Here is a 14,417-nt window from a genome sequence, read left to right on the forward strand (position 1 = left end):
GCTGCTCGGGACAGAGGGACAGCTGCTCGAGACAGAGGGACAGCTGATCGGGACAGAGGGGCAGCTGCTCGGGACAGAGGGGCAGCTGCTCGGGACAGAGGGGCAGCTGCTCGGGACAGAGGGGCTCTAGCGGCCCCTGGCTGACTGGCGGCACTGGCGGCCCCTGGCTGACTGGCGGCCCCTGGTTGACTGGCGGCACTGGCGGCCCCTGGCTGACTGGCGGCACTGGCGGCCCCTGGCTGACTGGCGGCACCTGGCTGACTGGCGGCACTGGCGGCCCCTGGCTGACTGGCGGCCCCTGGCTGACGGGCGGCACTGGCGGCCCCTGGCTGACGGGCGGCACTGGCGGCCCCTGGCTGACGGGCGGCACTGGCGGCCCCTGGCTGACGGGCGGCACTGGCGGCCCCTGGCTGACGGGCGGCACTGGCGGCCCCTGGCTGACGGGCGGCACTGGCGGCCCCTGGCTGACGGGCGGCACTGGCGGCCCCTGGCTGACGGGCGGCATTGGCGGCGCTGGGCAGACGGGCGGCGCTGGCGCTGGGCAGACGGGAGGCTCCGGCAGAGGCGCCGGGCAGACGGGAGGCTCCGGCAGAGGCGCCGGGCAGGCGGGAGGCTCCGGCAGAGGCGCCGGACAGGCGGGAGGCTCCGGCAGAGGCGCCGGACAGGCGGGAGGCTCCGGCAGAGGCGCCGGACAGGCGGGAGGCTCCGGCAGAGGCGCCGGACAGGCGGGAGGCTCCGGCAGAGGCGCCGGACAGGCGGGAGGCTCCGGCAGAGGCGCCGGACAGGCGGGAGGCTCCGGCAGAGGCGCCGGACAGGCGGGAGGCTCCGGCAGAGGCGCCGGACAGGCGGGAGGCTCCGGTAGAGGCGCCGGACAGGCGGGAGGCTCCGGCAGAGGCGCCGGACAGGCGGGAGGCTCCGGCAGAGGCGCCGGACAGGCGGGAGGCTCCGGCAGAGGCGCCGGACAGGCGGGAGGCTCCGGCAGAGGCGCCGGACAGGCGGGAGGCTCCGGCAGAGGCGCCGGACAGGCGGGAGGCTCCGGCAGAGGCGCCGGACAGGCGGGAGACTCCGGCAGCGCTGGAGAGGAAGGCTCTGGTAGCGCCGGAGAGGCGGGAGACTCCGGCAGCGCTGGAGAGGAGGAAGGCTCTGGACGGATGGGCCGGAGAGACAGCCTGGTACGGGGAGCTGCCACCGGAGGGCTGGGGTGTGGAGGTGGTGACGGATAGACCGGGCCGTGCAGGCGCACTGGAGCTCTTGAGCACCGAGCCTGCCCAACCTTACCCGGTTGAATGGTCCCGGTCGCCCTGCCAGTGCGGCGAGGTGGAATAGCCCGCACTGGGCTATGCAGGCGAACCGGGGACACCGTGCGCAAGGCTGGTGCCATGTAAGCCGGCCCAAGGAGACGCACTGGAGACCAGATGCGTAGAGCCGGCTTCATGGCACTTGGCTCGATGCCCACTCTAGCCCGGCCGATACGCGGAGCTGGAATGTACCGCACCGGGCTGTGCACCCGCACTGGGGACACCGTGCGCTCCACAGCATAACACGGTGCCTGCCCGGTCTCTCTAGCCCCCCGGTAACCACAGGAAGTTGGCTCAGGTCTCCTACCTGGCGTAGCCATACTCCCTGTTAGCCCCCCCCCAAGAAATTTTTGGGGCTGACTCCCGGGCTTCCATCCACGACGCCGCGCTGCCTCCTCATACCAGCGCCTCTCCGCTTTCGCCGCCTCCCGTTCTTCCTTGGGGCGGCGATATTCTCCTGGCTGAGCCCAAGGTCCTTTACCGTCTAATTCGTCCTCCCATGTCCAATCCTCCTCGCGCTGCTCCTGCTGCTGCTTTCTCCTTTGCCCATTACCACACCGCTTGGTCCTGTTGTGGTGGGTGATTCTGTAACGGTTCTCTTCTTGGGAAGTAGAGGCGGACCAAAGCGCAGCGTGGTGGTTGTTCATAGTATTTTATTACGACACTATACATGAACAAACTAACGAAAAAAACAAGAAACGTGAGAACTCAAAACCTAATACAGCCTATCTGGTGAACACTACACAAAGACAGGAACAATCACCCACCAACAAACAGTGAAACCCAGGCTACCTAAGTATGATTCTCAATCAGAGACAACTAATGACACCTGCCTCTGATTGAGAACCATACTAGGCCGAAAACATAGAACTGACCCAAAACATAGAAAAACAAACATAGACTGCCCACCCAACTCACGCCCTGACCATACTAAATAAATACAAAAACAAAGGAAATAGAGGTCAGAACGTGACAGTACCCCTCTTGATATTTTCAAGCATAGTGCTGGCTGCATCATGTTATGGGTATACTTGTCATCAGCAAGGATGGGGAGTTTTTTAGGATAAAAAGAAATGGAATAGATCTAAGCACAGGCAAAAACCTAGAGGTAAAGCTGGTGCAGTATGTTTTCCAACAGACACTGGGAGACAAATTCACCAGTCAGCACGACAATAACTTAAAACACAAGGCCAAATATACACTGGAGTTGCTTACCAAGACGAAATTGAATGTTCCTGAGTGGCTTAGTTACAGTTTTGACTTAAATCGTCTTGAAATATATATATTTTTAAGAATAATGTGCAAATATTGTACAATCCAGGTGTGCAAAGCTCTTAGAGACTTACAGCTGTAATCGCTGCCAAAGGTGATTCTAACATGCATTGACTCAGGGGTGTGAATACTTATGTGAACAAAATGTGGAAAAAGTCAAGGGGTCTGAATACTTTCCGAATGCACCGTATCAATACAACATGTAATTGAGGAAACACTGACTGAGAGACTGGAGAGTATGGTCATTTACTGAGAGGTTGACCTGAGAGGTTAACCAAAATGTTGAGGTGTCTGATTGTGAGAGACAGGACATAACAACAGCCGTACCTTTGAAAACTTGGGCCCTATCAAAATAGAAACGTAAAACATTGCTGTTTTCTTATTGTTTGAATGCAAGGAGGAACTTTTCTGATGACACAAGTCATTAATGGCTGGCAGAACGACTCCTCCCCCTTCACAGCTCTAGTGCATTAAACTGGAGGCTCCTTTTTCAGGGGGGGGGGGGGGGGGGACGACACAAAAACCTCCTGCCAATCCTCTCTGAATGCATGCCCCTACAACAACAGCACTAGGGCCTCTTTACAGAAAGACCTCTGACGGACAGCCTGACATTCTGCAACAGCCCAGAATGCCAACATGCACTCAGACTACAATAGCAACACCTTCTCCCTAAATATCATTGTGAATCAAAGTCAATAGTCACATATTTGTTAATAATAGAAACGTGCAAGAGTCCTCAGCTAAGAGACATTGGTAATAGGTTATTTAGCAAATAAGGATGGAGCTGAGAGAAAAATCTAAAGGTACAGATGTAACAACTGTCTTCACTGCTTCTAAATCTCTAATGCCTTAGGGAATCTACAAAATGTTAGTTCTTTAAGAGTGTGTGTGCCATATTTATGCCTTATTAATATATACTGAGTATACAAAACATTAAAAGGGATAATCCACCCCCAGAAATAAAAATCATGAAACTCCAGTCGATTTGGTGAAAGCCTATGTTCTGCCAGTGGGTAAAATAAATCCCTATGATTTAACTTCCAAGTCAGTGGTCGCCATCTGGTCGATTGACTGGTCGATCTTCCAGGCATTCCTAGTCGATCACCAAACATTTCTGGAGAAAAGCCAAAGATAAAGGGGCCAACAGTAGGTGCAAAAACTGGTCAGTCTCACAGCAGGAAAAGAAGGAGAGAACAGGGACCGTGAGAGGCAGACCCTCTGCTGCCCTTCCTCCCTCCACTGAGACTAATGTTGTGTTCAAAACAACTGGGAACTCCTATATATCCAACTTCAAACCCCAGTGCGTTCAAGGCAACTGGGAAATCGGAAATAAAAACAAGATCCAACTGGGAATAATAGATTTGAACGGTCATCCAACTCGGAATTCCAAGTCGGACACTCAGGCATCTTTCTAGAGGGCAGACTTTTCAAACTGAATATCACCAACGTCATGATTTGACCTCGGTTTCTTTTGTGAGTTCCCGCTATATGTACAAAATTAGTGGATTTGGCAATTTCAGCCAAACCCATGGCTGACAGGTGTATAAAATCGTGCACACAGCCATGCAATCTTCATAGACAACCATTGGCAGTAGAATGGCCTTATTGAAGAGCTCAGTGACTTTCAAAGTGTCACCGTCATAGGATGCCATCTTTCCAATAAGTCAGTCCGTCAAATTTCTGCTCTGGTCCACTGTAAGTGCTGTTATTGTGAAGTGGAAACGTCTAGGAGCAACAACGGCTCAGTCGCGAAGTAGTAGGCCACACAAGCTCACAGTCAATTTGCTTACCGCCCCAATACAGACGATGCAATCGCCATCACACTGTACACTGCCATCTGGACAAGAGGAATACCTATGTAAGAATGCTGTTCATTGACTATAGCTCAGCATTCAACACCATAGTACCCTCCAAGCTCATCATTAAGCCCAGGGCCCTAGTGTCTGAACCCTGCACTGTGCAACTAGGTCCTGGACTTCCTGACGGGCCGCCCCAGGTGATGAAGGTAGAAAACAACAACTTCACTTCGATGATCCTCAACACAGTGGCCCCACAAGGGTGCATGCTCAGCCCCCTCCTGTACTCCTGTTCACCCATGGCTGTGTGGCCACGCATGCCTCCAACTCAATCATCAAGTTTGCAGATGCCACAATAGTAGTAGGCCTGATTACAAACAACGACGAGACAGCCTACTGGGAGGAAGTGAGGCCCCTCGGAGTGTGGTGTCAGGAAAATAACCTCTCACTCAACGTCAACAAAACAAAGGAGATGATCGTGGACTTCAGGAAACAGCAGAGGGAGTAACCCCCTATCCACATCGACGGGACCACAGTGGAGAATGTGGAAAGCTTCAAGTTCCTCGGCGTACACATCACTGACAAACTGAAATTGTCCACCCACGCAGACAGTGTATTCAACATCAGGAGGCTGACAAAATTTGGTTTGGCACCTAAAACCCTCACAAACTTTTACAGATGCACAATTGAGAGCATCCTGTCAGGCTGTATCACCGCCTGGTACGGCAACTGCACTGCCCGCAACCGCAGGGCTCTCCAGAGGGTGGTGCGGTTTGCCAAATGCATCACCGGGGGAAAACTGCCTGCCCTCCAGGACACCTACAGCACCCAATGTCACAGGAAGGCCAAAAAGATCATCAAGGACAACAACCACCCAAGCCACTGCCTGTTCACTACGCTATCATGGGACGGAGAGACTGAAAAACAGCTTCTATCTCAAGGCCATCAGACTGTTAAATAGCCATCACTAGCACCTTAAGAAGCTGCTGGTCTATATACATAGACTTGAAATCACTGGCCACTTTAATAATGGAACACTAGTCACTTTAATAATGTTTACATATTTTGCATTACTCATCTCATATGTATATGCTGTATTCTATTTTATTCTACTATATCTTAGTCTATGCCGCTCTGACATTGCTTATCCAAATATTTATATAATCTTAATTCCATTCCTGTACCTTAGTGTGTATTGTTGTGAAATTGTTAGATATTACTTGTTAGATATTACTGCACTGTTGGCGCTAGAAACACATGCACTTCGTTACACCCGCAATAACATCTGCTAAACATGTGTATGTGACCAATAACATTTGATTTGATTTGACAGAGTGGGACCGCCGAGTGCTGGAGCGTGTAAAAATCGTCTATCTTCGGCTGCAACACTCACTACCAAATTCCAATCTGCCTCTGGAAGAAACGTCAACACAATAACTGTTCGTCTTCAGCTTCATGAAATGGGTTTCTATGGCTGAGCAGCCGCACACAATCCTAAGAGATCACCATGCGCAATGCCAAGCGTCGGCTGGAGTGGTGTAAAGCTCGCCGCCATTGGACTCTGGAGCAGTGGAAACGAGTTATCTGGAGTGATGAATCACGCTTCACCATCTGGCAGACGAATCTGGGTTTGGTGGATGCCAGGAGAACACTACCTGCCCCAATGCATAGTGCCAACTGTAAAGTTTGGTGGAGGAGGAAAAATGGTCTTAGTTCCAGTGAAGGAAAATCTTAATGCTACAGCTTACAATGACATTCTAGGCTATTCTGTGCTTCCAATTTTGTGGCAACAGTTTGGGGAAGGCCCTTTCCTGTTTCAGCATAACAATGACCCCATACACAAAGCGAGGTCCATACAAAAATGGTTTGTCGAGATCAGTGTGGAAGAACTTGACTGGCCTGCACAGAGCCCTGACCTCAAACCCATCAAACACCTTTGGGATAAATTGGAAAGCCGATTGCGAGCCAGTCCTAATCGCCCAACATCAGTGCACGACCTCACTAATGCTCTTGTGGCTGAATGGAAGCAAGTCCCAGCAGCAATTGCTACAACAATTGGATACCACGAAATTGGGGAGAAAAAGGGGTAAAATTTTAAAAAAATAAAATAAAATAAAAAATATATATGTGCTACATATCAGTTTGCAAACAATGTAAAAATATATATACACTACCGTTCAAAAGTTTGGGGTCACTTATAAATGTTCTTGTTTTTGAAAGAAAAGCACATTTTTTGTCCATTAAAATAACATAAGATTGATCAGAAATACAGACATTGTCAATGTTGTAAATGACTATTGTAGATGGAAACATTATTATCAACCATCACTCCTGTATTCCAATGGCACGTTGTGTTAGATAATCCAAGTTTATCATTTTAAAAGGCTAATTGATCATTAGAAAACTATTTTGCAATTATGTTAGCACAGCTGAAAACTGTTGTCCTAATTAAAGAAGCAATAAAACTGGCCTTATTTAAATTAGTTGAATATCTGAAGCATCAGCATTTGTGGGTTCGAGTACAGGCTCAAAATGACCAGAAACAAATCACTTTCTTCTGAAACTCATCAGTCTATTTTTGTTCTGAGAAATGAAGGCTATTCCATGCGAGAAATTGCCAAGAAACTGAAGATCTCGTACAACACTGTGTACTACTCCCTTCACAGAACAGAGCAAACGGTCTATAACCAGAATAGAAAGAGGAATGGGAGACCCCGGTGCACAACTGAGCAAGAGGACAAGTACATTAGAGTGTCTAGTTTGAGAAACAGACGCCTCACAAGTCTTCAACTGGCAGCTTCATTAAATAGTACCCGCAAAACACCAGTCTCAACGTCAACAGTGAACAGGCAAATCCAGGATGCTGGCCTTCAAGGCAGAGTTACTCTGTCCAGTGTCTGTGTTCTTTTGCCCATCTTAATCTTTTAATTTTATTGGCCAGTCTGAGATATGGCTTTCTATTTGCAACTCTGCCTAGAAGGTCAGCATCCCAGAGTCTCCTCTTCACTGTTGATGTTGAGACTGGTGTTTTACGGGTACTTGTTGAGGATGACAACGAACCATCCTCAACAAGGTTGGAAAGTGACAGTGAAGATGAGGCCTCAGAGTCTGATGTTCAAGAGGTGGGCATTGAGGAGGTCCAGGGAGAAGACATGGAAGCCTGAGAGGAAGACAACCAAAGCTTTAGTTTCTAGACTATCATTCACAGATGTATGTTGAAAACGTTTTTGGGAGATGCGATGAATCATTGGGGATCATTCAATATTCCCTTTCTTTGTTGTTCAGTGAAATCATCCCATGCAAAGAGTCAACTCATTTAATTAAAGTTCAATTCGTAAATTGTAAAAAACTCAATTGTTATTAAAAATTTATATTGGAAGGATTTAATATTTTTTTTTATTGTGTCTACTTATGATAATGTAAAAGGTTTATGTTTCTGTCTCCATATGATATGGTAAATATATGCTAGGCAAAAAACATCTACATTTAAATGGTATTAATATTACATTGCATGTATTTCCATTAATTCACATATACAGTGGGGCAAAAAAGTATTTAGTCAGCCACCAATTGTGCAAGTTCTCCCACTTAAAAAGATGAGAGAGGCCTGTAATTTTCATCATAGGTACACTTCAACTATGACAGACAAATTGAGATTTTTTTTCTCCAGAAAATCACATTGTAGGATTTTTAATAAATTTATTTGCAAATTATGGTGGAAAATAAGTATTTGGTCACCTACAAACAAGCAATATTTCTGGCTCTCACAGACCTGTAACTTCTTCTTTAAGAGGCTCCTCTGTCCTCCACTCGTTACCTGTATTAATGGCACCTGTTTGAACTTGTTATCAGTATAAAAGACACCTGTCCACAACCTCAAACAGTCACACTCCAAACTCCACTATGGCCAAGACCAAAGAGCTGTCAAAGGACACCAGAAACAAAATTGTAGACCTGCACCAGGCTGGGAAGACTGAATCTGAAATCGGTAAGCAGCTTGGTTTGAAGAAATCAACTGTGGGAGCAATTATTAGGAAATGGAAGACATACAAGACCACTGATAATCTCCCTCGATCTGGGGCTCCACGCAAGATCTCACCCCGTGGGGTCAAAATGATCACAAGAACGGTGCGCAAAAATCACAGAACCACACGGCAGGACCTAGTGAATGACCTGCAGAGAGCTGTGACCATGGTAACAAACAGTAACGCCGCCAGGGACTCAAATCCTGCAGTGCCAGACGTCTCCCCCTGCTTAAGCCAGTACATGTCCAGGCCCGTCTGAAGTTTTCTAGAGAGCATTTGGATGATCCTGAAGAAGATTGGGAGAATGTCATATGGTCAGATGAAACCAAAATATAACTTTTTGGTAAAAACTCAACTCGTCGTGTTTGGAGTACAAAGAATGCTGAGTTGCATCCAAAGAACACCATACCTACTGTGAAGCATGGGGGTGGAAACATCATGCTTTGGGGCTGTTTTTCTGCAAAGGGACCAGGATGACTGATCCGTGTAAAGGAAAGAATGAATCGGGCCATGTATCGTGAGATTTTGAGTGAAAACCTCCTTCCATCAGCAAGGGCATTGAAGATGAAACGTGGCTGGGTCTTTCAGCATGACAATGATCCCAAACACACCACCCGGGCAACGAAGGAGTGGTTTCGTAAGAAGCATTTCAAGGTCCTGGAGTGGCCTAGCCAGTCTCCAGATCTCAACCCCATAGAAAATCTTTGGAGGGAGTTGAAAGTCTGTGTTGCCCAGCAACAGCCCCAAAACATCACTGCTCTAGAGGAGATCTGCATGGAGGAATGGGCCAAAATACCAGCAACAGTGTGTGAAAACCTTGTGAAGACTTACAGAAAATGTTTGACCTCTGTCATTGCCAACAAAGGGTATATAACAAAGTACTGAGATAAACTTTTGTTATTGATCAAATACTTATTTTCCACCATAATTTGCAAATAAATTCATTAAAAATCCTACAATGTGATTTTCTGGATTTTTTTTCTAATTTTGTCTGTCATAGTTGAAGTGTACCTATGATGAAAATTACAGGCCTCTCTTATCTTTTTAAGTAGGATAACTTGCACAATTGGTGGCTGACTAAAAACTTTTTTGCCCCACTGTATACCCGTTAATTTCCATATATTCCCGTTAATTCTCACAGAAGGTTTCCACCTCTGAATATTCCCCAAAGTGTGCAACCCTAATAAGGCAGCTACAAAATGCAGGTGTTCCAGCCTAGCTCAGTACTTTCTGTGGTGGGGCAAGCCAGCAGAAGATACGGAGCGTTGCCCCGTGATTGGCTCAGTGTTCTGTCACTCATGGGAACACTACGTCACCGCCAAGTCTAACGGTAGAGATCGAAAATTCAAGCCCCTTGGGTGCTGCCGTAGAGTTACATTAGAAGTGCTCATCCAAGAAGGCTCAAGGTCATTGGCCACAGATAAAATTAAGTCAAATCACGTTATATCTACAGTAGCTTTGATTGGACTATGAACATCATACTTTCAAAATCTTAGCTAGCAGTCATCATCATGAATCAATTTGACAATCTGCTGGCAAATCCTTTTAAATCCTTGTCATTTGAAGATAAATAATTATAGATAAAACGTATCGGTGCTCATCGGCCATTGGACATAAACATTACACAACAAGGTGGAAATCGCAAATTCAGCAATGAGTGGTTTGGAAGGAATCAGTGGATAACTGCAAGCATTGCAAAGCAATCATTAGCCTGCTATTCAGTGGAGTGGATGTGTGGTCCCAAGTCTAAGTTTAATGGTCTCTTTTCTTAGTTTAAAATGATATACATTCAACATTGGCCTTGCTGTCAATGAAGCATGATTTGTGCCTCGCTCAAAACAATTGCTAACTCAGAATTACAAAATCGGACTTTACTGAGTTCAAGACAACTGGAAACTCGGGAAAAACAAGCTACAACTGGGAAAATACGTTTTGAACTTTCATCCAACTCGGAATTGTAAATCGGGATCTCAGGCCTCTTTCTAGAGCTACGACCTGAAGATCAATGACATCATCATGATTGAACTTTTTTTGGAGTTCCCAGTTGTCTTAAAAGAACCATAAATCCATAGAATGCCAGACTTTGATGACAAAGTTTGATGACAAAATTTGCCCACGAAGGACCTCTGCGCCACCTTCCTGTTCAAGTGATCACAGCACAACAAGGTGAGTCCAAAAATGTTCTGTATGCTGCTGCATAAATGATGTTATATGCCAAGGAGATATGTATACTGTAGTTAAGAAAGTAATACAAAGTGTATGTTGTGTAGTAAGCTGTTAGTAGCCCATGTGCCTCACCCTAATCATTTTGTCTATTTTCACCTCTTAATTTCGCCTACTGTTCTGACTTGGTGGTGCACATGTAGCCTATAACCTGTTTTTGAGAAATGTAATCATCACATACTGTAAGAACTTTAATTGTCTGCTTATATGCCCCCTTTATTTATCCTATGGTTCTGACTTGGTGTACAGGGAGAACACTGTAAGAACGGCCCATGTTCTGAATTCTGTCGTATGTACATTTCAAAAGTGCTGAACAAATAGTTATACTGACTAGGTACGTCCAAGCTTGCTCATTAATGTCTTAATCGAAATTCGGATTGCATCTTATCCGCCCTTATTCCATATTTTGTACATCTCAATTGTCAGTAGAAACCACATTTGTTTAAGCAAGGCAGTAAATGAGGCTGAAAGGCAGTAAATGAGGCTGAATTAACTGTTTCGCTGCCAGACAAGGCTCTGCTGATAGCCAGGTGTAGCAGTGGTAAGGTGTTGGGACTGCTGTTGGGACAGCTTTAGGTAGGCTCTAACAGTTTGTAAGCCACTGTTTGTCACCGTTATAGTGTAATTAATGTATTGTTTAGTGTTGTGTTGTGTAGTGGCTTTGCTGGCATGCATCCCACATTATAATTTGTTTGCTCCACCAAGATTGACGTGCTAAAATCGCCATTGGTTAACTCCAATGCTTCCCACAGTTGTGTTAAGTTGGCTGGATGTTCTTTGGGTGGTGGATCATTCTTGATACACACTGTGACAAAAACCCGTTGCAGTTCTTGACACAAACTGCTATGCCTGGCACCTACTAGCATACATTGTTCAAAGGCACTTAAATATTGTGTCTTTCCCATTCACCCTCTGAATGGCACACATACACAATCCATGTCTCAAGGCTTAAAAATAATTATTTAACCTGTCTCCTCCCCTTCATCTACTGTTTGAAGTGGATATAACAAGTGACATAAATAAGGGCTCATAGCTTTTACCTGGATTCACCTGGTCAATCTATGTCATGGAAAGAGCAGGTGCTCTTAATGTTTTGTATACTCATTGTATAATACCATATGCAAAAGTCTCACAGAGGATATTTTTCAATAAAGAAATACAGCAAGTGATTCCTTCATAATTGGACATAGAGAGACAAACCAGAGTCATCCAGGACCACAGCAGTGGGGTTGGTGTTTGTATCTGCCTGCCAGTGAGGAGGATAGAGGTTAGAAACATTGTGAATGTTACAGGCCCAGCATGGGCAGCTAAAGATCTCAGCACTCTGCTCTGCTCTAATGTCTGTCTGTCTGTCCCACTAGAGAGGAAGCTCAGTTCAGACTTTTTCCCTGCGGTCATGAAAGTAATCAAAAAGGGCTGAGCCACCCATCTCACGGGGTCGTTACCTTTCTGTTAATTACAGCATGCTACCTCAACTCCCTCCGATGCCGAGCAGCGCCACAGTCACCGCAACAATGCAGTACTGAGCCGAGGGGGTTATCTCTGAGTGAATTAATGAATGACTGACAACCAGGCACAAAAACATTTGCCCACTATTCAACAGGTTAAATCGTATGAAAACGTGTCTGTTCATGTTCTGTATGGTCATTTTAACTGGTGGGAAATACCGGTTTATACCATACATACCGGCTCCTATATAGAAGACTGAAATGTGTTAATCAGTGTGACGTCTACCCAGGTATTGGTACAACCTTTCACCCAACCTCCCAGGCAGCCTCGCTCCTCCCCCTCTGGCACTACTTTCAGATAAACACAATGCAGTGCTGTGTGCAGCCCAGCCTTCAAGGACCTGCTCTCTCTGTTCTCTCTGAGAACATTGGGCTGCTGAAGTAAGGAAGACAAAAACCCATAGAACGGAGGCACAGAGGACTACATTAAGTGGATTGTTGTTGTCTCACCCTGAACATGCCTAATCCTATTCACTTTCAAACATAATAGGCAAAATGGGATGGGGAAAAAACAGCATGTTTCTTCAAAACTACTTTAGTACCTTATAACATCAATGGAGCGACATGGGGCTGGACAACCAAACAACACATTGGGACAGTAAAGGAAACGTACTAGGTCTGGCACTGGGATGGGTAGCTCTTAGCAGGAACCCTGCTTGAGTTGATATACAGACCTGATCAAATTAAAGGATTTTCAGTGCCTATTATTGGGGACACTCTGGGCTAAATTAAGAGGGTGTATTTCGTCCTCTTATCTACTGTATTTTCAAAAACATGAAACCCAAAAAAATGACCTTCAATTTCAAATTAACACTTGTGCATAATTAAGCCTGATAAACAATTCCCCAGCCCTTTCACAAGGGAATGTGGTTGAGTTAAACTCTGCCTCTTAGGGACAACCACCTGTGAAGGATAGCTTTAACCAGGCATTATTCTGGAAAGATGGTGAATCATTTAGTTGTGCTATCCCTGCAATTTGGCAGAGAGCTCCATATATGTTATTGCCATCCATGTGAGAAGTAGGATTGAGATTTAATCTTACAATGATAATAATACTGTAATAACAATAATGTTGAGACTATTTTTATTTGCTTGTCCTTTTTGTAAACACTAAGAGTGCATTTATGCGAGTGCGACAGGTCTGACCTTATGTCACATACAAATATGAACAGAAATTGAACACAGCATCTAACCACAGGGAAAGAAGAAAAGCTGGGAACTCCATGCTGAAAATAAATGAATCTGGGAGCACAGAGCAATGGTCGATTTCATGCCAAGGGGAGCACATTATTCAGTGAAATGTTCAAGTTTAAGCATCTTGTTTATTGAACTAAGCACTGCCAAATACTGCAAAGGTTGTCCAGGACCTGGACTGACAATTCTCATATTGCCTGTGTGTTGTATGTCTGTGTGTTTTGGGGGATGGGATATGGGGTGCAGTTTGCTGGTACCTCTAATGCTCCAATGTAGGGTATCACTTTTTTTTCTTAATAAGGAATGTTGTCTTTCAATGCATTTTATGACAATTGCTTTTCTGCACAGTTCAAAAGTGAAGTAACTGTATACAATTAAATACATTCTTAAATATACAAACACAACAGATTAATGTTGATTTAACGTGATACATGAAATACCCTCCCCCCTTTTCTCTCGAATGCAGCCGAAGAAATTGTAGGCTATTTGACGTTGCATATTCTTTATGCAAGTGTGTTGCCCTGAACTGAGAACCATATTCGTCATTGTACAACATTTAACTTACCTCTCTTTTCACACGGGCTGCGCTTTTCCCGTCGTCATCATTCCATTTCCAGTTATTTATTTGACAGATGGAAACTGTATCTTCTCCTCAATGCAGCGAGTGCGACCTCACCATGTTTTTCCCAAGCCCGGACTCCCTGTATCAGCAGGTGGACGCGCCTCCCTATGATGGAGACAGCGCGCCTTTGCCCCCCTACCACTCCATTTTATTGTACACTCTTCTTCGTAATCCAGCAAACAAAAAAATATATTGGCCATTCCATGTGTCGTGTACATTATGTTATATAAAGGAGCGCCATGTTCGTGTTCGTTTCCTATGACGCACCCTGGATCAATGTACACCGAAACTGGATGATGCTATTGTTATGTCCTATCTTTTTTTCCACAGATGCACCCCGTCCCTGACAACGACGGTAGGCTCGTGCCAGTTTGCTCCCCCTCTTTTGCGACGTGCCATAAAGAGCGCGCCCACAAATTTCACTCGGGACCGCGCTTCTCCATGCCCAGTTTAACAGGTGCAGTTTGGTTCTCAAGGAA

General features: G+C 45.9%; 1 protein-coding gene across 1 annotated transcript in view; it reads right to left on the bottom strand.

Moving 5' to 3' along the window:
- LOC139423025 (neurite extension and migration factor-like) overlaps positions 1-13,898 on the bottom strand; it is an 84,533-nt gene extending 70,635 nt beyond the window's left edge. The window contains exon 1 of the mRNA XM_071174595.1: positions 13,882-13,898. The gene's annotated coding sequence lies outside the window, so the exon portion shown is untranslated. The remainder of the gene's footprint in view (positions 1-13,881) is intronic.
- Between the last annotated feature and the right edge of the window lie 519 nt (positions 13,899-14,417).

Source organism: Oncorhynchus clarkii, chromosome 12, assembly GCF_045791955.1.
Source record: "Oncorhynchus clarkii lewisi isolate Uvic-CL-2024 chromosome 12, UVic_Ocla_1.0, whole genome shotgun sequence".
Taxonomy (NCBI): Eukaryota; Metazoa; Chordata; class Actinopteri; order Salmoniformes; family Salmonidae; genus Oncorhynchus; species Oncorhynchus clarkii.